The 25,818-nt window shown below is 38.7% G+C and overlaps 1 protein-coding gene and 1 long non-coding RNA gene across 2 annotated transcripts in view; both read right to left on the reverse strand.

The window, feature by feature from the left end:
• The window catches only part of LOC311299308 (retinoic acid receptor beta-like), a gene marked incomplete at its 3' end in the record, with an annotated part of 380,652 nt that overhangs the window by 21,060 nt on the left and 333,774 nt on the right, over positions 1-25,818 (reverse strand). The gene's annotated exons all lie outside the window — the stretch shown is intronic.
• LOC311300221 lies at positions 17,367-18,870 on the reverse strand. Its single transcript, XR_014629241.1, has 2 exons — positions 18,763-18,870; positions 17,367-18,165 (listed from the first exon to the last, which is right to left on the reverse strand). It is a non-coding gene; the product is annotated as an uncharacterized lncRNA (long non-coding RNA).

Genomic DNA, 25,818 nt, shown 5'->3' on the forward strand with positions numbered 1-25,818 from the left:
GAGGATGCCCTGTATGTGCCATTTACAAGACATCTACTGGAAGGCAAGCTCCAACCAATATCAATTCCTTACAGACCATGGTTCACCTGGGAATAGATTTTGTTACCGACCTGACTCCATCCGACAACAACACCTACATCCTGGTAGCCGCTGACTGCTCCAAAGCTTGTAAACTTATTCCATTCAAAGGCTTACCCACTGCCACTGAACCCTGCTGAAACCTTGTTTCATGTCTTCCGCAACTTCAGCCTTCCTGAGGAGTATTGTAATTATTTTTTTTTTTATGAAAAACATTTTTTGGCAAATCTCTCTATTTAAACATTATTTTCTGTGTATTTGAAAAGGCTGAAAAGAAAAAGAGACCCAATCTGTAAAGGCGAGGACATCCGCATCAGTCTTCTGTCAAAGGAGCTGTTTTTAGTCGCTGACTACTTTTTAAATGTAGCAGTATGTATTTGTAAATGCAAATTTAATAATAATTTAATATAATTGTTCTGTATAAGTCCTGATTTCATTGATCATCCAGCATGTCTAATGTTGATCAAGTGTTTCATTAATTTATAATTTTCTCGGATGTTGAACAATGCCTTTCTGTAGTTCCGCGTGTGTGGAAAGCCTTCCAACTTCTCAGTCTCTGTGAGATTGTCTTCTGGTTATCATTCACAGACCTGAACGCAAGATTCAAGAAATAGGACTTTACCAACGGTTATACTGCCACAACCACCAGCACAGCTGGAAACATTTCCTACCATGGGCAGAGTATGCACAAAACTCCCTCTGTCAAACCACCACAGTACTTATTCATTTCCAGTGCATACTCTGCTACCAGCCGCCCATGTTTCCCTGGTCAGGTGAGCCATCATAGGTTCCAGCTGTTAACCATTGGTTTCAGGAGAGCAAGAGGGTATGGGACTCCACTCATGTCCATCTGCAGGGGGCACTCTGGAGACATAAGAGCCAGGCCAAAGCAAGACGTGCAGTAACTCCCACTTACCATCCCAAACAGAATGTCTGGCTCTCCACCAGGGACATCTGCCTCTGACTGCCCTGTTGCAAGCTGAGTCCCCAATTCATTGGTCCTTTCATCTAATGCCAAATCAATATGACTTACCACCTCAACTTACTTCCTCAGAACAAAATTTCTCCAGTTTTCATGTTTCTTTGCTCAAACCTCACCAGATCTCTCTTCGCCCTTCCTCCACAGGACCTGGTGCTGCTGGCGTACCTCCTCCAGTAGAAGCGGATGAAAACCTATTCTACACGTCCATTCCATCTTGGACTCCCGGCAACGAGGTTACCGCTTGGAAGTCCTTGTGGAGTGCGAAGAATACAGTCCAGAAGAGAGATTGAATTGAATTGATTTTATTTGACATGGACATACAATGACATAGGACGAACCATATGTATTAGTATGAGTGTTATAGCACACATGCTAATTTTCAACACCTGTCCACGGGAGGCTTTTAGCAAAGAAATACAATATCAAGACTAATATCACAATAATAATAACGATATTAACAAAAAATAACTACAGTATACCATATAGCTAAAAAAAAAACAAGAAGAATAAACAACAAAACATCAGAATCAAAGACTATTAATAGTAGGCAATTCATGTGAGCACTGTTGCTTTGTTTTTAGCCATTGTTTAAGTCCTCTTTTAAAAGCATTTCCATCGGTCTCTAGTTTTAAATCAGTGGGTAAAGCATTCCAGAGATTTGGCCCCTTTACTGAGAAAGCAGACTGACCGAAAGAGTCTTACACTTCGGGACTAGACAGTCACCTCTGACAGTGGCTCGTGTGTTCGCCTACTTACTAGTTTAGAAAATGATGGTGAGACATGATTATTTAGAAATTTATAAACCAATGTAATATAATTAAAATCAATAAAACTTTCAAAGCCCAAAAGCTTATGCTTTCTCAAAACATCACAATGATGCCATCTCATGGGTTTCTTGTCCATAATTTTTATTGCCTGTTTGTAAATTGAGAAAATTGGTTTTAATTTAGATGGAGATGCTTGTGACCATGATGTAATACAGTATGATAGATGTGTAAATATCATTGAATGCATATATAGTTTAGCAGTGTGACAAGACAAATCCCTTCTGATAAAACGGAAACAATTTATAGTTGGTTTGACCTTCTTGCAGATGTGCTTAACGTGATTATCAAAATTTAAATTTTTGTCCAGAATAATTCCAAGATACTTGACTTCGTTTACTGCTTCTATTACCTCATTTTTTATCTGTACCTCAAATATATTACTTATAGGCCTATTTCGTATAGAGAAACACATGGAAACGTTTTTTTTAACATTAAGAGATAAATGAGATAACTCCAGCCATTTAGAGATATTCTGTAATGCCTTTGTCAGGTGCTCACCTGCCAGACTTGGTGTTTTAGCAGAAACAAGAACCACTGTGTCGTCCGCATACATCTGACAATTTACCCCCGGACAGCATTTTGGTAGGTCGTTTATATACATTGTAAACAGCAATGGGCCAAGTACAGACCCTTGCGGTACTCCCATGTTGTTAGCATGTAGAGGTGACTTAACCCCATTGACCCTAACACATTGCTGTCTCCCACCCAAATAAGACCTAAAACACTGCAAAGCTTCAGAGGATATTTTAAATTGATTTAATTTATGTAGTAAAATACTATGATTTACAGTGTCAAATGCCCTTTTTAGGTCCAGAAACACTGCCCCGACAACATTTCCTTTATCCAGTGTTTCTTTAATTTTGTCAAGCAGATAACAGTTAGCTGTTTCTGTTGAATGTTTGTCTCTAAATCCAAACTGCAATGGATAAAGCAGCTGGTTAGACTCTAAATGTTCCGATAGTTGCTCTGCGACAATTTTTTCCAGAATTTTAGAAACTACCGGAAGGATAGCAATAGGCCTATAATTGCTTGCTACTTCCTTATCACCTGATTTATAGACTGGTACAATTATTGCTGTTTTCCAGCTCTCTGGGAAAATTTTTGTTTGTATTGATAAATTTACTAAATAAGTAATTGGCTCTAACAGACAGCTTTCATATCTCTTGATTAATGCAGCATGTATATTGAAAATGTCTTTAGACCTGGAGTTACTCATATTTACAATCACCTTTTTAACTTTATCACAAGATACCTCTTTAATACAGAATAAGCCTGTGTGGACATTGTCAGGCTTTTCAAGAGATGACTCGATACACTTAAAATTACTAACTAAATCTTGTACAGATTTGATAAAAAAAGTATTAAAAGCATTTGCAATAGCCTCATTACCATGAATCAAGTTATGACAAACTTTAAGACCACTTATTTGTGAGTATTTTTTTCTGCTTGAATTGGATAGTCTATTTATATGTTGCCACAATTTAGAACTATTTCCACTAGCTTCTTCAATTAGTTTAGAAAAATAATTAGTCTTGGCCTTTCGCAACTCTGCTACTACTTTATTCCTCAAGCCTGTATAAATAAGGTGGTCAGTAATAGTTTTTGTTGACAGAGACTTTTTAAGAGCAATATCTCTCTTTTTAGTGATCTGAAGGATGTCATTATTAAACCATGGTAAAGAGTATTTCTTAGGTGATTTTTTCCAGGTTTTTGTATGATTACTTATTAGATCATGTAACACAGAGTTAAAATTGCTTGTACTGTTGTTTAAGTCTGTTTCTTTAAATACCTTTTCCCAATTAACTTCCTTTAAATCATGTTCAAAATGTATTTCTCTAGATTTGGGAATTCCTGTTGTTATAATTGGATTTTCTGATTTATTATGGTGAATTAGACGTTTTTTGGTTAGCTTTCTCATTCTCACTATCAGTGTCATGTTATGATCTGAAAGGCCAGTAATGAGATTATATGTTTTTGTTACTCTCTCTGGCCTGTTGGTAAAAATCAGGTCTATAAGAGTTTCACTCTTTCTAGTAATTCGATTGGGTCTATCAATCAGCTGTTTGAATTTAAATTTGTCCATGGATGCCTTTAGTTGTAATTTGCCACTTTTAACCATCCAGTTAATATTAAAATCCCCAAATATCATACATTCACAACGATTGTCAACGAGAACAAGAAGATTTTTCAAATCGTTATAGAAATTCACATCATAAGGATTATAAAGCACAACTATATTAAATTTCATGTTTGGAGAAAGAATTACATTTAATCCCAAACACTACATGTTTACTTTCAAATCAAGTTCCAAAATTTTAAAATGCTCCCTAATATAAATTAAAACACCCCCTCCCCTTCCTTTGACCCTATCTCTCCTATAGCAAGTATATTCTGGTATATTAATCAAATCAGTAGGAACATTTCGATTTAACCAAGTCTCAGATATACACAAAAAATCTAAATTAGAATCAATAAGTAAATGATGTATCTGGTCTATTTTCGGCAATATGCTTCTTATATTTATATGTCCTCCCAATATTCCTTTGGGTTTTGTTTCAGAGTTCCAGATGATTTTAGCATGATTAACAGTTTGAAAGAGTCTTGACTTACTTTGTTTCAGCATTGCATGATTTATTCCATGTGTTTTGACCCGGTCTTTGTTGACTTTTCTCCACCGTCATTGACGGGCCGTCGTAAAAACCCACGTTTGTAGCTGGTGTACGTGGATCAGTGTGAGGTACATAACTCACCCCAGTGTCCGTGATAGTGGTCCCAGACTGATCAAACGCTGCCGCCGCTCCTGCCACTCCGAGCCCGGAGTTTGTAACTTTAGCCACTGCTTGAGTCCATCCTGCTCGTCCAGAGCACCTGTTGATTCACTACCACCCGGCTCCGCATCTCCACCAGAAATGGCCGGACTAGCCCGTCCACTCGACCATGCATCCCCTCGCGAACCACGTCTACGAAAACCCCCTCCGACCAACTGACACCCAGGGGCAGCGCATGCAGCTCCACCGGAAGAAATGCTTTCCAGCATCGGAGTTAGGGTGAGTAACGAAGATGTTTTAGATGTTATAACGGACTGGAGTGTCACTGCAGGTGATGCTGACTGCATCTGAATGATATCATGCGCTGTTGAGTTAGGCTCTGAGTGAGAAAGTGGTCCAGGATTCAAATGAACATCTCCCGATAGTAGCAGCAGTAGCAGCAGTATTTTGGCTGAAGACAAGCTATTTGTACGCCGCCTTGTGATTTTGAACGCTGGCTTAAAAACCAGGGCTCTGCCATTATTCAGAATCCGTGTAAAGGCTGCGACATAACCAAATCCAAAGAAATATAGTTGTGGTTTTTCTGATAAAATGCCCAGTGGATCAATGATAAAGGGATGATTAGGATGAGTCTTTGGTGAATTGCCCGTGAGTAAAACAGGCAGCAAAACCAAGATGCCACAGGTGATCAAATACATGCCGGCATTGCTTTGCTCGTGTTTGCCTTTACTATTACAGCTCTGTTTCACACTACCTTGCCACAGATTGTTTGAAGGCCAAATAATTACCTTAAAAAGTAGGCTGAAAAAATATCTGATGGCAATTTTAAAACGTTTATAAAATCCTAGCACATGAGTGGAGCCTTCCAAACCACTCAAGACAGGTGCCGCCATCTTGGATCTCATAGCCATGTCCGCATAGATCATGACACTGGAAGCTTTAAAGATAAAATAAAACAACTGACCGATTTCCATAATTCCCATCTGGAACGTCCAGCACCCTGGGGCAGAGGTCATCCTTGTCACCGTGCTCAGCACCAGGTCCTTCAGCTCCACCCACTCGTTCCCAATCACCAGAATATTAACTCACCACATCCTCATTAAGCACCATTTAAAAGCGCACCATTTAAAAGCACACCTTTTAAAAGCACACTGTAGGCGTTTCTCAATGTCAAGGAAGGATCCTCGGAAGCCAGAATTTCGAGGATGCTACGTCATCGACATCCGTCGAAGGACTGTTCCAATGTCGAGTGTACGAAATGTTCGAAAAATATCCCATATACAGGAAAGGATGCATATGTGTAGCCTTCGCACTCTTCGCGCTCTCAAATCACCCACAATCCTATGCGCGCAGCTTTGCTATCTTGTTCAAAAAATGCAAAATGTTGGACATTAACGAATCAATATGCTTTCAAATGTAAATATATTTACGTTACCAAACATTTGTTTAAAAAAATAATTACATCCATTATGTTATGGGTCAAATTGACCCGCACTGTTTAAACACACTTGACAGTCAAATAATCAATATGATTAAAAAGGAGTTTATTGATTTAAAAACGATTATATTGCCTGAGTGAACAGAACTGCGTCCATAGCAACGCTCTGTTTTTCATTTTCACTGACGTAATGACGCACTGACGTGCACTTGCTAGCCTGTTCCATTTACGTGTTCTCCGAATGCTAAAGAGGAGCCTCGCCTAGCCTCTGAAGGAAGTGACTTGGAAGGACCAGTCCTGCCAAGGAAGTATCCTTGACATTGAGAAACACCTTCTGTCTGCTTACCTGTTGTCTGGTCTCAGCATGAGAGTGAACCTACCCAACTACCTATGTGCGTCTACTTGCCTCCATTGTCTTCCTCAAATCATTGATCCTTCAGACTGCTTATCTGTGTTTTCCATATTCCTGTAAAGGAAAAATTTTCAGTTAAGTGTGACTGTCAACTGAACTGCTTATTCTCTTCACTTACCTGCTTGACAATCCTAAAGATTTAAACCACTCTGTGAATAAAATCCTGCTCAGTTTATCCCCATGTCTCATCTCCTGTTTTATAAGTACACCCACACACATTGGGTTTTCATGTTTTATTGGTACATTCTATAGACAATGATTTTATACGGTATATTCTGTATACCCAATAAAAGTACATTTTATTTGGTATGCTCACTGTAAAATTAAGCTATGGCTTAAAGGGTTAGTTCACCCAAAAATGAAAATTCTGTCAGTAATTACTCACCCTCATGTTGTTCCAACCATGTAAGTCTTTCGTTCATCTTCGGATCACAAATTAAGATATTTTTGATGAAATCTGACAGTTGTCTCACTCCTTCATAGGCTTTCAGAGGGACCGAAACTTGCCGGCCCAGAATAGTTATTAAAAACATCGTTAAAATAGTCCAAGTGACTACAGTGGCTATACATTAAGTTTATCATGCGACGACAATACTTTTTGTGCGGAAAAACAACAAAAATAACGACTTTATCCAACTAGTGGGCTGCGTTCGAAACCGCATACTTCCCTACTATTTAGTATGGGAAAAAGAGTAGGCGAGCGAAAAAGTATATGTGCGAATCCAAAAGAGTAGGCGAGAATTACCTGGGTGACGTACTACTTATCGCGAGATTCGGACTTAAGTGCGTTCGAATCATTAGGCTTGTTTGAGATGCGCCTAGCCTCGCCTGAAATGTATGCGAGAGTAGGCGGCTGCAGTGAGGGGAGGAGTGAAAAAAGCGCAGGCAAGACGGACAGTTCTCTCTTCTCACAGTGGATCTGACACCTGCGAGATCAAAGATGGATATCGTGGGATTCACGGGATTCACGCTGGTGCCCAGTGTTGCTAATAAACTGGATGGAATTTAAGTTCTGTTGCTTTTATATGAAAATAAATATAATGAACAAGACACCCAAAGTAGCCTACTTACTTAATTCCATTCCAAGTATGTTTATCAATCTTTTTTTCTTTAATACAGACATATGTGTTTTTTTGTTTGTTTTTTTATAAAAATTACATTGCATAACCCATAGAAATCGCACTGTCGGATAGTTTGGGAATATTCACACATAACGTATACACAAAAAAACATGATATCAGAGTTTTAAAATCAAACATTTTAAAAGAGAACAATACATCACGGTTGTTTAAACCAATGAGCATGAAGCTGTGTCGTCAGTAAGTCGTTTCCCATCATGCTTTTGATCAGCGCAGTCGGTGGAGAGCAACTGCGCGCGACTGCAGAATCCGACACGTGCGCCTTGCGGTCGCGAGAGTTTTTTGACATACGTCAGCATGACATCAGAGCAAGGCGGACCGCACTCGGACACATTTCTAACCGGCATGCATCTCGCAACAGCTCCGTGTCCTGTATTAATATATAAATATATCTCCCCTCATCAGGTATGAATTACATAAAAACAATGGGAGTATGTTTTTTGACATGTAAGAGTTTAAGAAATGTTAATTACATGGTTTAAAGTGTTTGTTTACTGTTATTACGGACATGTAAAAGTTCGCTTCTATTCACGTCTGTGTGTTGCGTCACGCATGCTAGTTACAAATTTCATGCTAGTGATGGAGACCATGCGGTCTCAGAGAGAAGGCGCAATACTAGAGTAAGTCCACAAATGAGATGTGTTTTGGTGAAAGAACGCAATGAGTAAGTTGTAAGTGCCAAATGACTTTGAAAATGAGTGTCTGTACTAAAAATGTATCAGAAAGAATAATTCTGGCAAACATGAACACATTTTTAGGATTTATTCACATGTAAAATGTTATATGTTATCAGTGAATATTTCATAGTACATAGCCTATGCTTAATCTGTGGACACAGTAGTAAAGGAGAAATACTGTATATGTGTATGTAATTCTGTTATATGTTGTGATTAGCCTACTCTTGAAGTGATACACTGTCATTGATTGACATAAGAGTGATTGAACTGTTTTACATTGTATAAAAGAAAACAATACAGACTCTGATGATTGAAGCAGCAACAGCTCCGTGTCCTGTATTAATAAATATATCTCCCCTCATCAGGCGGTGAGGGTACTACAGACGCACCATGTAGCCTTCCTAGGATTTCCTAATTGTGCAACCAGGTGTTCCCGATCACCGCTCCTGGCGCCAAGCAACGGTGCGAGAGGACAGCTGCTATGATCATTCATTTTGATAACTGAGTAAACAGCTATGGAGGCAGAATTGGCTATTATCATTTTTATGTTTTATATTTTACTGGAGGACATGGTGTGCCCCGGCGCTGCCGGATCATGTATTTTCGGTTTAGCCCTGTTTGAATACAAAACCCAATTTAATATAAAAAGTCCAGTATTTCTCGCGCTCGTCATCTGCAGCTGTCACGGTTGCCAGGCGACAAGAACAATCCTTCGTAGGCTAGACCGGTCCGAGCGCTTCAGATGCGCCCTTTGATATGGGACGCTGCTGTAGTTAGCAACAATTTGTTAATATTGTGACAATAAGCCTACATTTTGTCACTTTAATTTTCGGAACTGCATATTTCGTTAAAGGGGCATTATGCAAGTCTGAGTGTTTTTTCTCTACGAGCTCCCCCTAGTGTCTGTAGTATAATGCTTTCAAACACTCTGTCGTAAAAACGAACTGTTGTCCCTCCCCCCTCGCCACGAGCAACCCAGCTGATCAGCTGTCAACCCAGCTGAGCAGAGGAACCGGCTATTTCAAAACCAGTTATGTCTACCGAGGCAAGTAAAGCAATACTTTCTTTCCAACTGATGGCGATTTTTTTATTTATTGTGTTGTCATGCATACTAGTATTTTTACCGGGAACGAACGATATGAACGAGGCGAACTACTGCTTTCGTGTTTGTTTGTTTGTTTGTTTTTGGGAGAATGGGCATGAGCATAAAAAATATATATATATCGGAGGCTAATATTTGTCTAAAGTTATATTAGCAAGGTCTATAAGTTCATCTGGTAGAATGATGGTTTACCTTTGTTTGTCCAAGAAAACATCAGAACGTTTTTTCTAGCTCTATCATGATATGTGCAACATTTTGCGCGTCTGATATTGCCTAACGTTACTATCAGACGCGTTGACTTAGTGACATAAAATAAAAGTGTAAGTTACACAAATAAAACCGACAGAGGAACGGCCACACAACTACAGAAATCAAACGTGTTTGCTAATGACAATGCCTAACATCAAAGTTATAGTATCTAGCGTAATGTTACTAGTAAGCCCCTAACAGACAGCGATCATAATAAAAACCTTTACAGACAATAGCAAACATCCTGAGGTCGCAATTACTTGAAATTTAAATATTAAACACAGTTTATTCCAAAGATACTTACTTACAAGTGCAACAGCAGGATCAGCATCCGTTTTGCAGGCTTCTGTTTCTCTCAGTTCTCACCATTCTGAAAAAGCCGGTCCGATATATTTACTCGAGTCTGACTTCTTGCTCGGTCAGTCTCCCGTTTCCTCTTTCGTTGGTCCTCCGACAAAGATTTCCTAGCTTTCTGCTTCTTTTTTACAGGCTCAGCCTCAGCCATAACTCAATCTATCGTTGCCCTTTGCTTATAGCTAGCCCGCCGGTGTTTGAATAGGGGCGTGTACGTGTGCAGTGCCGTCAAGCAATTCGTTACATCGCGAGACCTGATATCACGCGATACTTCCTGACACCGACCCGCGTCCCAAAGTTGCAAGTGAGTTTTTTCCGCTCTCGGGCACCAGGGGGGTGCGAAACCACCACCATTCAACCCGAAATGAGTAATATAACCATTCCACTGACTCCGAAGCTGTTCAGTTAAGGTTAAAAAGTTACCTAGTGTCCCTTTAAGTATTCACTTACAAATGTGAAGTAACCTGAAGTACTTTTTTCCCTCACATCACAATGTGATTACATTACACTACACAAAAGTATATAATGTAACAACCAGATATTACTGTATATTGAAAATATACAGAGGTAAAATGCAACATAGCCTACGCAGTAATGCAGTAGAAGCCTAATGCAGTAGTTTTTAAAAGTACTTTTTTCAGAAAGCCGTCGATTGAATCAGCCCTGCAAACCTGTTGGTAGACAACTTAGTGGATAGTGGAAATATGCACTCAAACGCTCTGGAGACCATCCCAGATGATGTCCCACCAGCAGGAGGCCTTACCAGGGGCAGCCCATCCCGGTCCAGCAGCTCAGCAAAATAGAGTCTACATCATTTTTTTCTTATTTTATGTATTGTAAAATTAAATGTTTATGTTGATTTTGATATGTTTAACGTATTTTGTAAATAGTTGGAAAAAGTACTTTAATGTAGCCTAAAGAACAAATGATTTTCATTTACCAATTTTATTTGAAAAAATAAAAAGGTATAGAATTTGTTTCATGCAGAAAGTATTACTGTCATTACAAAAATAAACAATGTCCAGAACAATTCATTCTCTTTTATTTACACAATTAAAGTTGCATAAAAATAAATGTACATAATTTTTCTTTTAAAAAATAAAAGTGAAAAAAGTTAAACAAGAATATGTAGAAAATATATATATTTTTCAATCATTCTCTCAAGAAGAGAAAACAGCCTGTCCATCCTCTCCCTTCTTTCCTGTGCACTCCTCGCCTCTGCCTCCCTCTGTAGTTGCATTTCTTCTCTGATCAAGTCCAAAAACTCGTCCTGTCTCTCCGCCTTTGTGCTGGTGCTCCTGCTGGTGGTGCTGGTGCTGCTGCCCCTGGCTCCTCCTCACCGTGGGCACCCACTACTGAACTCGGCCCTGGTGTGTCCTCAGGGATTGAGGCGATGAGGACAGGGGGGTTGGTGCAATGCCTCTGTCCCAACATCTCATCCATGAGGACAAACCAGGGCCAAGTTGCAGCAGTGGGTTTCCCACTCACACCCTCTCCTGTCCCAGGACACTTGCAATCCTAAAGGCAGAGCAAATGAACCATGGCTTGTTAACAACAACAGGACAATACATTTCAGCAAAGATGTGTGTATTACTTTTCTTTAATATATATATATATATATATATATATATATATAGACCCATTTTTTCCTGAATTGTTTTAAAAAAGCAGAAAAGGGTACTTAACACAGATGAGCAATCTTAAGTGCATTGTTAACACTGCAAAATATGACACATCAAGACATGCATACAAAATACTTAAGAAAACATATTTCTGTATACTAAAATTTGGTTAAAACCACATAGCTTGCATGACAGCACTACAAACACACATAAAAGTGAAACCCCATTGCCTTATCTACTGCTTTTCTTATTGTTTTGGGCTTTATTGGGTGAGTGAAATTTCTTATAAAACACAAGTGCAAATATTACAAATAGGTTGTTAAACTAATAACGTTATTACCACAAGTTTTGCCTAAAACTACCTGACAAATGAAGCCACGCAATGGTGACGAAGGAGTTAAGAAGAAGTTTATAAGAAAATTTAACTCTGGTTTCGCTAGCTATTTGAGTAAATGAAAACATAATACTTACATTTAAATGTGAATTTGCTGTCCACCACCGATCTCTAGTCTCGGCCGCCTTTAAAAATAAATAAATAAATGCTGTCGTCAACGGCGCGCAATGAATTATGGGGTAAAATAGGCCGCTAAGTGTCCATTTATGTATCCTTCTTTTCACGGGGAAACGAAGGGTGCATTTGGCGTCGCTTTTGAATCAGGGAAGCCTTTGTCGCGGCGCGATGACGCAACCGGCCTTCGAATACGGCCTTCGAAGGATGGAGAATTGATTTGGGACAGCCTTCATCGAGCCGCGGTGACGCAATCGGCCTTCAAATGCGTCCTTCCAAGGATGCAGCCTTTGAATTGGGACGTCCTTCGTCGCGCCGCGGTGACGCAATCGGCCTTCAAATACGGCCATCCGGCCTTCAAATACGGCCTTCGAAGGACGCAGCCTTCACTTTGGGACACAGCTATCGACTGTAAAAGAATATGGACGTAGTGTCCGTGACGTCACCCGTAGGTTTCTGAAGAGCATTTTTGAAGCCTAAAGTGGGCGGAGCCGGCCGTCGCCATCTTGGCCTTGCGTCGGTTCGAATATGCCTACTTTCCTACTATATAGTAGGCGAAAACAGTACGTGAAGGAAGCAGTACGTTCGAAACATCAGTATTCATAAAAGAGTAGGCGAGAAGTTCCCGGATGGCTTACTGCTTCAGCCCAGGGGCCCGTTCTTCGTACGTCGCTAACTCAGTTAGCTGGATTTGATTGTTGGGGATTTGGCATGATCTTGGATTGTTTGGTTCTTCGACGCTCATCCTGGACTTGCTGTCATAGCAACAGGTGCGCAATCTTAAACCTGCTCGGGAGCAGGCTTATTTCATGTTATCAGGATTAGATCCCGGCTTCATAAGCGGAGCTGATACGGGAAGTCCAGCGCAGCGCGATAGTGCACTTTCTGAGATATAGATTTTTTCTCGTGACTCGTGAGATTGTCGTTTACATTATTAATTTGTTGGAAACGCACATTTATTTTCGACTTGTCAGAGTCGGGCTTTAACTAGGCTACAGCACAAACTGTTTGCATTGCCCTAAGATTATTTGCGAGTGGCTCTTTCCTTTATACTATTGGAGATGCGGAGAACTTGATGGAAAGTGCTGTCTGTCGTGTCATTCGGAGTTTACCTGGCGCTTTTAGGTTTAAAAAACAGTTTTAGGTTTTTTTGTGGCATTTCCAAGCCACTGAAGACACAATGTTGTAAAGCATTTTTTTTAAAGCCTTTTTTCTTTTTCTTTTTTTTTTAGGCTATCATAATTTTTTATGAAGATCATGCAATCATGACCATGCCGATTACAGTATATGTCACTCAGGCTTCACTAACGTGATTGGTAGACTATAGGCTATAGACTGCCATCAAGGCCTCAATGAAGGGGATTATGTGAACAAAAAGAGGGTTCACAATGTAAATGTGCAGCCCAGTTACTATTGTGATTCTTAATATTCCAGATTAGTAATATTATATATAAAAAAAAAAAAAAAGGCAATTGACTAAAATCTTCCATATCACAAATGTGAAAGCAAAATGGCCAGGATCTGTGCATGACTTAAGAATTTTCAGAGATTCACATTTATGCACATTATTTGAAAGTGGTAAGGAAAGTTCCACAATTAAATATCAAGCTCACTGTATTACATACACTTATGCTGATCCTAACAGAACTGCATTTTTTCATAGGTGATTATGACATGTTCCTGCCTGCAGACAGGTGTTTTATGAGCCCATTCCCTGACCCAAACCAGTTACAATGCAGCTCTAGCCAGGACAAGGGCACACAATGAAATTAACTTTGGCTAACTAAAGGGAAGATTTCAGTGTCTGAAAAGTCTGAGGGTTGCACACCTGACAGGGCCTGTGACATTGTTGCATGTGCCATATTACACAACATTGCCAAAAAAACACACTTTTCATTAAATGTTTAATAAAATACAATTATGCTTAGTTCCTTGAGTTTTATTTCAATTGTTCTTTGTAAAGAAAAGCCAGTGGTCAAGTGCCTGCAACAAGAGATATTAGACACATGCCTCATGCAACAAATAAAAAGGAAAAGTTGGCTATACACTGGCCACCTGTAGGCCTATGTCTCCTCTGTCTGTGCAGACTCTTCTGTAGGCCTTTCTGTAGATGTGGAATCCTGCAACTTTTATTGCAGCCATAAAGCATACAAGTATAAATGAAGTAAAGTTATTTATGCACTTGCAGGTAGGCTAGTTCCTTCATATGACAGTTATCTGAGAGGGTTTATTCACTGTCCAGTGCAATGGAAACAAATGGACATTACAAAGTCTTATACTTTATTTATTTTGGAAAGTTAGAAAATGTCCACTTACTGCACATATTTCAGCCACCACTTTCTTGGGAACAGATACAAGTGTTAATATTTTTACATTAACATAAGTTTATCAGTTTTCACTTTCACAAGTCAAAGCAATTCATCACTCAAGATTTAACAGTTGAAATGACTATACGGCCTTAATTTAATGCAGCAAAAATTATTTTACAGTGTAGGAGAGTAAGATCTTTTCTTTTCTCAGCCTTTTTCTTGGTTGCTTTTATAATCAGACAACCATTTATTTAACAGTGCCTTTTATAAAAGAGACTATATAACAAAAAATTACCATTATGTAGAATATTTTTGTACTTCACTTTTATTAGTTCCCATGTTCTAGTGTGGTGACTCTGACATTACAATGAACAAAGTATTTATGCAATTATTAAAATACAAAAATATAGGCTATTAAAGGTGCATTGCGCAACTTTTCATGTTAAAAATACCCGTTTTCTAACCCATACATGCTTAAACAATTGCCTGATGGGCTGAATGAGCCCTTCTCTGATCACTGCGATTGCCTCTATAATCCTGTACAGTAAAATAAATAAGAGGGATTCGGGTCGGAATCTGAGACTGGGCGTGACGTCATGCGCGTTCACGGCATGCTCATATGTCTGGCAGGTTTGTGTATGCGCCGACGCCGCCATTCTCCGTAGAAAATGGATTCTAAGAGACCGGCTTGTAGTTCATTTCAAACACCAACGCAAACTCCACGTAAGATAAAAAAAAAAAGAGAACTTTTGTCTAGTGCAACCAAAAGGTCCAAATTGGAGTCAGACAGGCGTCGGGGTAAGACGAGAGTAAACATAGGGAAGGCTTTCAACAAATGGAGAGATCTCCGGTCTGCTCTAGGGCTCAAACGGGATCCTCAGTTGGCTTTTTTCTTGATAAAAAGGTAAGATATATCCCATTCTCTAATGTCTGATACGGCCAATAATGACAATAAATGACGATCCATAAAATGTGTAATGCTTTAGCGTAAGCTAGATAAATGTACAATCGGAATAGGTTTTACTAACTTACCATTGTCAGTGATCAGGTTCAGAATGATTGTGATATAAAATGCTGATATATAAGTTAGATACTTAGACACAAATTTTGAGCAAATTACTGCTTAATTACGATGTATTGCTATTGGAATATGCTACTTAGCTGATCAATAAAACAGGCTAAACCCCCGCAAATCTTCGGCGGATTAGCCTGTTTGGCTTTTATGGTAACGTCATAGTGCCACTTGATTGTTTATTACCTTGAGACATTTGGGTGTACTTTGTTGACCGACTGTGTATGGTATGGTATCATGATTACAATTTTGAGCTTTTACAAAGTTATAACTTATATTGTTCATGAACGTGTTTCCATAATAATAGTCATAAGTGGATACAGTAAACACATAACACAGTTCAACATGGAGATAGATGGGAATAAAAAACGAAGTTTTCTACTACCCCCATTTTTTCCCTCACACATAAGTGTGTTATTTACTCAATTGCCTTTCCTTTCACATATTTTAAATTACTTGCAGATTTAAAACTTTATTACCTCTGAAGACATTATGATTGTAAACAAAAGATTTGTGCGGCTGATGCTCCTTGGGTTATGACCAGCTCGAGCTCGTGCAAGCGTGCGTGTGCGTGTGGTCCGTGAGCGTGCACACCTCTGGTTGCAGTTTCGCTTGCCGCCAGAGGGGGCGTAGTTCTGCGAAAACTCAGACTCTCGCGCAATGCACCTTTAAGTGATAAAAACATCTAACATGGCCACTTCTAACGGATTTAAATTGTCTGCTACTTTTTGCCAGCCCTCTCTCCTGGCTTTTGCAGACTTTGAGGTGTTCCCTGGCGTTTTAATTAAACATTAAAATTCCGAATAAACTTTGACTATTAGTTCTTGCTCTGCTGAGGAGAAAAACTGTGCGCACTCTTTGGCCACGCCCACGCTGAGCAGCCAATAGCAGCGTTGCTGATCAATGTTTCTACTATCGATACATATCCCCTTTTAACCAGCGCATGAACGCGCAATTATCTCAGATGACTCAATCCAGCTATACTAATCATATCCGGCAAGTGTGTTCGAAGAACCGAGTTAGCCAGATCATGATTAGCACAATGATATTATCTTGGATGTCTCATTTGATCTCGGATGTTTTAAGCAACGTACGAAGAACGGGCCCCAGATTTTCGAGTGCTCAACCGATGGATATTCTTCTATCCCAGGAGGCCACGCGAGAGGATACGTCATTATCAAACATCGCAGAGATCAGCGACGCGGGTGCTTTCAAATGTGAGTAAACACGGTTCCTTGTGTTAAAATCGCATGTGTTGAACTACTGTAGAGTAAACTGTTGAATTGTTGAAGGTGTAAAGACGTTACACAGTGTAGTATGATTTTGCTGTAAAAACACGTTTTATTATGTATAACGTTAGCTAACAGGGGAGCTCCAGTAAGGACACGTAACCCAGCAAACATTTGGACGTTTAATGACCGTTGAAAAGACGTCCGTCCGAGACGTCCCGTCATGGTTGAAAAATAGTTCCAAAATGGAAGTTGAACCGACGTCATTTCTGGCCGTGAATTCCACGTCTTTTCTGGCCGTGAATTCCACGTCTCTTCTGCGCGTCCCTGGACGTCTAAATGCGTCGTCATATGTGTTTAAATGTGTTGCTGCATAATTTAAGTGTATATATAAGCCTGCATATAAAATAATCACACACCTATTGTGTAACATCGTGAAAGACAATCAAGTCTTGAGGTTTAGCCTACACATCTTGACAAAGGTTCTAAAAAGGTCCAAAATTGGTCCAGTCAGACCTGAACGTCAATAAAACGTTTTAATCACGTGTACATCAAAAACAATAACACATTATTTGTGGACATAAGCAAAAAAGAAGCATGTTCTGATTAAGCACAACATTTTATTGATATTGAACAGCCAAAATTTCTCTTTATTTTTTTCAATGTTTAACATTTCGTGAGCTTAGAATTTTAAGGTTCTATCTCCACTTTTGGTTGAAATTGAGTTTTTGACAATCTGATCCATTAGGTGTTTATTAATGCCTGTGTGGTGTTATTTTTGTAAAAAAAAAAAAAATTGTTAGTAGTTATTAATAAAATAAAAGGTTCCATCTCACAAAACATAAACCGAGTTTAAAAACTTTGATGCTCAATAAACTACAATAAACGGAGATAGAACCTTATAATTCTAAGCTCTCGATTTGTTAACCAAACTAAAATACCAATTGCAAAATACTGAATTATTATATAAAGATAGTTCACCAAAAAATGAAAATTATGTAATTTACTCACCAAATTCCAAACCTGTATGAGTTTCTTTCTTCTGCTGAACACAAAAGAAGATATTTTGAAGAATGTTTGTAACCAAGCAAATAGAGCATCCACTGACTACCATTGTTGGAGAAAAAATGATTATAAATGGGAAGCGACATCTGCTTGGTTACAAACATTCTTCTAAACATCTTTGTGTTTAGCATAGAAAGGTATACAGGTTTGAAACATGAGGTTGAGTAAATGATGACAATTTTCATTTTTGGGTGAACTATCCCTTAAACACATTGTTTGGCTCATTTTTTGTATCCACCACCCCCAGCTCTTCCTGGAGTGTGTTTCAGGTGTTCTGCCATTGCTGCATCAATTTCAGTGTCTGTAGCATGTGGGCTCCACCTCTTCACAGCATCTAAGGGAAGAGAATATATTTCTTTTTAAAATAAATGAAAATTAAAAATTTGAGGTAAATGACATGCACTTATTTTCAAAATATTTGTATGGTCTTCAGCTAAATTCAAAACAGCATTTGTCCCCTGCCTCTTCAATACCACTGTGGTGCCCTTGAGAAAGACCCTTAACTAGGTGTGTAACAGTGAGAAAGTGAACAGGACATTTCTGATAAAGACAGGTGGGCTGTGATGTCCCCTGAATAGACATGTTTGGCAATTCTAAAATTACAAAAAATTTAAAGCAGTTACTGAAAACATACATGTTCAAATCCAGCTAAACATTTCATTCTACTTCAGATAATTTACTTTCTGAAAGAAACTCTCAAAAGGCTACATTAATAATTTACAGTAATAACTTTGACTGTATCATTAAACATACTTTATACTATGGTATACCGTTGTATAAGTTCAAAGCAACTTTTAGCCTACTAGCTAATTTTAGCCAAACTCAGTTAGCCAATTTCAGTTGACAATGTGGGGCATCATTTCTTTCGGTTCATTCATGTCAAACAAGTAAAACTCTAGCACGTGAATCTAATAATACAAAATGTACGTACCCAACAGTAGATTTTTAATAATATGGGCCTCAATTCCTCCTCTCTTCGTGGTTGTTCAAACTTCAGTGTTCCGGAGTGAGTCTATGGGGAAAACGCGTTAACATCTCGTGAGATAATCTAACCTATCGCGGGATTTGGTAATGTCGGGAGATCTTTTGTTACATCTTGGCAGCACAGTTTTGGCAATTACATCCAACTCAGACATAAATGGTGACCAGATATATTTCTGTTTTACATGCATACATTCCATAAAAAACACACAAAAAAACACAACGTATCAGGTAGGCTACAGGTTGAAATAATGACTAAAATGCAGAGGCTTTGCATTCACTTAACCACACTGGGAACTGTGTGATTATAATTTATTTAAACAAGATAAAGTAAATATATTTACTTTGTATACAATTCGTGTATTTCATAAAGATAATTCCTGGGTTTTTTTTTTCTGTCTTGCTTGACTAGATGTGTAAAGGACAGTGGACGTGTATTCACAGCCTTGTCGTGTAAAGGACGTCAGTGGACGTCTTCACAACCTCTTAAAAACTACTTGGGCAATTAAATGAATTTTTGCAGTATTAACCATGCAAGGATTAAGCACAGCTTTTGCATATTTCACAAGGATTCCATGATGGAGGGTCATGATGGACTATAAATGCACGTGTAAAAGACGTCGCCAGGTGACGTCCTCTCACCCGATACTATAGACGTGTAAAGGACGTCAGTGGACGTATTCACACAACTTATTAAAACTTTAATTTAATAAAAAATTTAATGAATTATTGCAGTATTAACCACGCAAGGATTAAGCACAGCTTTATCACAATTGATTTCATAGAGGGTCATGATGGACTATAAATGCACGTGTAAAAGACGTCGCCATGGTGACGTCCTCTCTCACCCGAAACACAACATGGTATATATTGAACTACACGTAGCTAAAAGTCAAAATAACAATTATACATGCAACCTCAGATAACTGTAGACATGCACACATGTATCTGAATGCATTTTTAGGAAATGTTCTGTGTTACATATTTTTACCGATTTATGCCGTCATACCGCGACTATTTTTGGCCAGGGACACGACGTTGCCGTCGGACCAATGTTTGCTGGGAAGTTACGTCTCTAACGTGGATTTACATAAACCATATACATCTTAAAGATGCTAATTTTAAATGTCTATTTACATCTGACAGAAAAATCTAAAGTAGCCTAAGTATTGCAGAAGAGCACATCACAACATGAAATATGGCGCTTTTCCACTGCATGGTACGGCTCGGTTCGGCTCGACTCGGCACGGAACGGTTCGGCTCGCTTCGCTTTTCCACTGTGTGGTACGACTCGGCTCGGTACGGCACGGTTCGGTTCGCTTTAGCTCGGTTGCTTTTCCACTGCAGTAGTACCGCTTCAAAGTGGGTGGGACTGATCGTTATAGTTGCCGTCTCTACTGCCATGACATCATCATATTAAATGCGAATTTTTCATTCGGGTTTCCCCATCCGCTCCTCGGCAACCAACGTCTGCACGTTGCAGAACGTCTGCACCTCGTCCAATGACCACGATTCAGCCATTTTTTTTATTTAAGTTTATACTATTTTTTTTAAGCAAATACTTTTAAAACAGGCGCTACAGCGTTGGCTGTTGTCTACTGGCTATTTAAATCTAGCGGGTTTAGTGTCTCCTGTTGTAAATACAATGACGCTGGTAGTGATGATTCTGTCTGACCAATCAGTGATCTGCAGTGTTTCCACGTCACATTTTAGTATCGGTACGGTACGCTTGGAACCTCAACAGAGGTGGTAGCCTACCATTTAGCGCTTTTCCACTGCATGGTACGGCACGGTTCGTCTCGGTACGGTTCGACTCGGCGCGGAACGGTTCGGCTCGCTTCGCTTTTCCACTGCGTGGTACGACTCGACTCGGTACGGCACGGTTCGGTTCGCTTTAGCTCGGTTGCTTTTCCATTGCAGTTAGTACCGCTTCAAAATGGGTGGGACTGATCGTTATAGTTGCCGCCTCTACTGCCATGACATCATCGTAAACGCGCCACATTTCAAACGCACAACACAGTGGATGGTGCTCTTGATTCTCGGCATGTGGATGTTTTTAAATTAAATTAAACGTTCTTATAATGGTTTACTATATGGAAGGAAAATTCTTAACGTGTAATTAAACGTTGCGTTCATATTCTGGGCTCATCTGATTTTTTGTACATAGCATAGCCTACTTTGTTATGATTTTAGTATCATAATGATTAATAAATGCACGCACAATTATCCGTGAACTTGATTTGAACAAATGCCTTTCAACTTGTGTGTGCAAAATTCAGAATTAAATGAATGTGCAGCAATCTTTACAAATAGAGAGTCTAGGCCTAATGTACTGTTTTAAATTACTGCCATTAAAAAAGCGCATTTAATGTTAATGTTATGTTATTTTTTTCCATCTGCCTATGTTGATTATGAAAAGTGAACAGCACGAGACGAGTAGAGAGACATGGAGCGAGTCAGACATAATTTTGACCACTTCATTAAGTTTTGTTCACTTTGTTTTCTTTAAAGTGAATTTCGTTTTGTATAAATTGTATCTTAATTTTAATAATTTTTTCATCAAACAATTGCCTGGATTGAATAAGATGCAAAATAGACAATTTAATCATTGAGGCGCTCGAGCGGTCACTTGCATTGTACGTTAACTGGAGCGCATCTCATCCTCAAATACACAAAGCTTGAAATGTCTTTAAACGAAATAATTCAAAACAAAAAGAAATAGGCTACTCTCTTATGTAATCCATTATGTGCATTTCTCTCTATAGGCGCGTTTACTACGAATATGGCGATCGTCAACTTCATCTTTGCCATGCACAGACACTGACAGAAAACACTATTTTATAAATAAAAATCAGTGCACGCGTTTTAATAAAATTAAAACTTTAATTGTGATCATTAAAATAATTGAATATTAAATAATTTGTGGCCAAGTTTTGCTCATTTATTAATAGTATGTATATATAGGCTATATATAGGCGTATAATTTTATTAAATTGAACAAGCGCAAAATTCAGCATTCAATCAAATATTCAAAAAGACTTAATAATAATAATGTTATTTCAACACAATATCTCGTTATTTCGACATAATGTGCGTGCAACAAGCAAGATGTGCGTTTGTAAATCCGGGGACGCGTGCACTGATTTTTATTTATAAAATAGTGTTTTCTGTCAGTGTCTGGCAAAGATGAACGATCGCCATATTCGACGATCGCCATATTCGTAGTAAACGCGCCTATAGAGAGAAATAACATTATTATTAAGTCTTTTTGAATATTTGATTGAATGCTGAATTTTGCGCTTGTTCAATTTAATAAAATTAAAACTTTAATTGTGATCATTAAAATAATTGAATATTAAATATTTTGTGGCCAAGTTTTGCTCATTTATTAATAATAATAATAATAATATATATATATATATATATATATATATATATATATATATATACACACACACACATATGTGTGTGTGTGCCCTCAGCACATGCGTTAAAAATTATCCGGCGCCGCCCCTGACTGCAAGAAACAGTTTACAAGAAACTTTTTAACTGCAAGACACTACAGCGTTGGCTGTTGTCTACTGGCTATTTAAATCTAGCGGGTTTGTCTCGTGCATGGTCTCGTGTCGCAAATACAATGACACTGGTAGTGACGATTCTGTCTGACCAATCAGTGATCTTCAGTGTTTTCACGTCACATTTTAGTACCGGTACGGTACGCTTGGAACCTCAACAGAGGTGGTACCATTTAAAGCGAGCCGAAGCGAGCCGTACCGTACCGTACCATGCAGTGGAAATGCGCCATAAGCGTGCCGTACCGAACCGAGCCGTACCGTACCATGCAGTGGAAAAGCGCCAAAGCGTGCCGTACCGAACCGAGCCGTACCGTACCATGCAGTGGAAAAGCGCCAATAAAGCGAGCCGAAGCGAGCCGTACCGTACCGTACCATGCAGTGGAAATGCGTCATAAGTGAGCCGTACTGAACCGAGCCGTACCGTACCATGCAGTGGAAAAGCGCCAAAGCGTGCCGTACCGAACCGAGCCGTACCGTACCATGCAGTGGAAAAGCGCCATAGACATCTGAGTGATGAATGTGTGCTATTATGTAGAACAAATCTATAAAGTAACTAGACATAAGTTATCTATTTTATTTGTCCATTACTGTTGATAAATTGAGGAACATGTTGGATAAAAAGTTAAAACAACCTCAACATGTAAATGTAGTGTTGAGCTCATAAATCACAGAGGTAATGTTAGTCTTGTCTGGTTAAAATGACTGCTTTTGTGTTATGTTTGTGCATTTTGTAGGATCTGAAATGTCAGCAGGCTGGTGTGAGCACTGAGGATGAAGAGCACAGAGCTAAATCCTGGAGATGGTGCCATGGATGAGACCCTCCATCACTCCATCTGCCCTCATAAGACCCTCCATCACTCCACCTGCCCTTACGAGTCCCTCCATCACCCCACCTGCCCTTATTGCCTCAGATTGTGAAGCACAACACATCACGCAACAACCTCAGGCACGAAGGCACGGCTCACCTCTGGCGGTCATCAGATTAAAGCCGCAGAATGGGAAGCGCTGTGTTGAGATGGCAGAAGGATGTGGGGTTCAGCACCTGTAGCTTACATACATGATTGTAGTTTGAATAAAGCTTTGTTTCATGTGTTGTCTTGTATATGCATTTGTTTATTGTGTGATGGTGACTTTCATTCATTCTTTTACTAATTTATTAATATTTCTCATTGTTGTCAGTAAATAAAATATAATTATTTAATTAATGCTTTATTTAATTGTTTGAATGAAAATGTAGATATGTTCACTATCTGAGTGTATTCAATCATGCATAGCTATGTCATATGACATACATTACATTTTGTTTGTTTTATTGAATTATATCATTTTCAGTAAAAAGAAATATAATTAAATATTGGTCAGCATTTACCAGAAGGTGCTAATCTGCCACACTTAATTGGATTTTAAATACATTTGCTCTAGTTTTAACTGAAATGTAAACATTAATGTTTAATGTTTTTTTTAATGCAAAATAATATTGGAAATAGTTTTTATGCAAATAAATGGTAAATATATACATATATTGATAAATATTGTTTAGTAACATGAAATGCCCTCAAAAGAAAGAAAAATATAATTAATAATTTCATTATTTTTTCAAATTTTTTTTTTTTGTTTTTGTTTTTGTTGCCATTTATGACAGATAAACCTGATAAGTGTGAACCCCAAATGAACAGTACAAGAGGGTTAAAGGCAAGTTCTGTAACATTCCTCAAAAGAGCAGAGACATGACTCTGTGGAGTGTCTGCTTTGAGAGCAGCTGATGCTAATGTGTTTGTTTTCCAAGAGTTTACATTAAACAGCCCATCTGTTCCAGATCAGCAATCCTACCACTCCAGACAGCCCATGTTCACATAGCAGTAACATATACAGATCAACAGAAGAAGAAAGGAACAGTGTTCTTTTATTCTTTATGAGCACTTAAACATAATTATTACAATGTTATTACTACTTACAAGTATTACAGTAATGAGAAGTCTGTGTAATTTTCTTAATAGTCCTAAAAGAGGCTTCATCTTTTTAGGCTTAAATTTTGAATGCCATTTTTTTGTTTTGATTTTCAAACTGAATCAAAACATAATCAAAATGATGACCATATGCCATGATAAATTGGACCTAAACTAGTTAGATATCCCAAAAACAAAACCTGCAGGTTCATTCATGCTGGCCCCAGGTTGTTTCTGTCACTAGCCTTATTCATCAAAAAGAATGGTTTACTGTGCTCCGCTATAGAGTGAGAACTGAACCCGCAGGCTTATGAGACACTCTGCGTGGATGCTGGGCAGGCAATCTATTGTCTCAGGCTCAGATCAGTAAATATGATCTCTGCTTAAGAGAGAAGCATATCACAGCTGACATTAAATCAGAGAGAGATTCAAGAGATTCGTGGCACATTTCACTGAGACCTCACGATGATTGACAAACTAACCACAGAAAGACAAGCGGCCAGGCTTCAATATTAAACCTACTTGTCTTCTTCCTCCCCAGGGTAAAGACAATGCTGTTTGATTTCCCTTCCAATCTCCACATGGTCATAATTCAATAGAGCCAAACAAGAAAGTGCCCAGGGAATTTTAATTTCATTTAGCAACATTTATCTTAACAAATTAAACAACTTGCGACATTAGAAAAAAAGCTGCCAATGTTAGAATGAATGCAATGGCATCAATCACACAAACAGTGCAGGCAGCAAATATGAAAGTGGCTCAGAATAATGTAAAAGAGCACATCGTGCCTATGCAGCTAATATTCAGTCATTTTAAAGCCACCTCCTTGAACCGAAGGCCACATATCAGAGCTGTTTTATTTTATCTTTAAAGCTTCCAGTGTCATTTCTCATAACCATCACTGTCCATAAAGCATTATTCATTATAGGGTGGAAGCGCAGCTATCTCTTTCACCCGCCTGTGAACTCCTCAATCACTGAAGGATGAGATTTGAATATTTTACAACATAATTGGAGCTTTAACCTAATCCTGAGGCAGTGCTGCTTCTTTTCTGTTGCCTAATAAAAGCATGTCGGGAACCGTGTGTAATAATGAAGAACTTCTCTCAGGCTGAGAGCGAGGATAATTAGCCCTGATCCAGATTAAAGCCATGTTTAAACACTCCTAGCTGCTGTTCAGGCAAACATTACCACTGGCCCTTTCTAAGAGTATCATATTTGTGCTTTTTTAATACATGTAGTCATTTTGAGGCAAGGGACATAAGAAAAGATATATCTTTAGCTTTTATAAATACAAAATAACAGAAAAAATTGTGCCAAAAGAAATTACTTCCCAAGTCATTTCCCAAATCTTTAAAAGTCAAGATTTTGAATAAACAAATACATATATGCAGCAGTACAGGGTCAGAAATTAATGGAGTAAGGGGGCAAAGTTCCAGGTAAGGGGGCAAAAAATGGCCCTGTACACTTCAACTAAATTTAGTAC

The sequence above is a fragment of the Rutilus rutilus genome (assembly GCF_951802725.1).
Source record: "Rutilus rutilus genome assembly, chromosome: 11".
In the NCBI taxonomy this organism is placed as follows: domain Eukaryota; kingdom Metazoa; phylum Chordata; class Actinopteri; order Cypriniformes; family Leuciscidae; genus Rutilus; species Rutilus rutilus.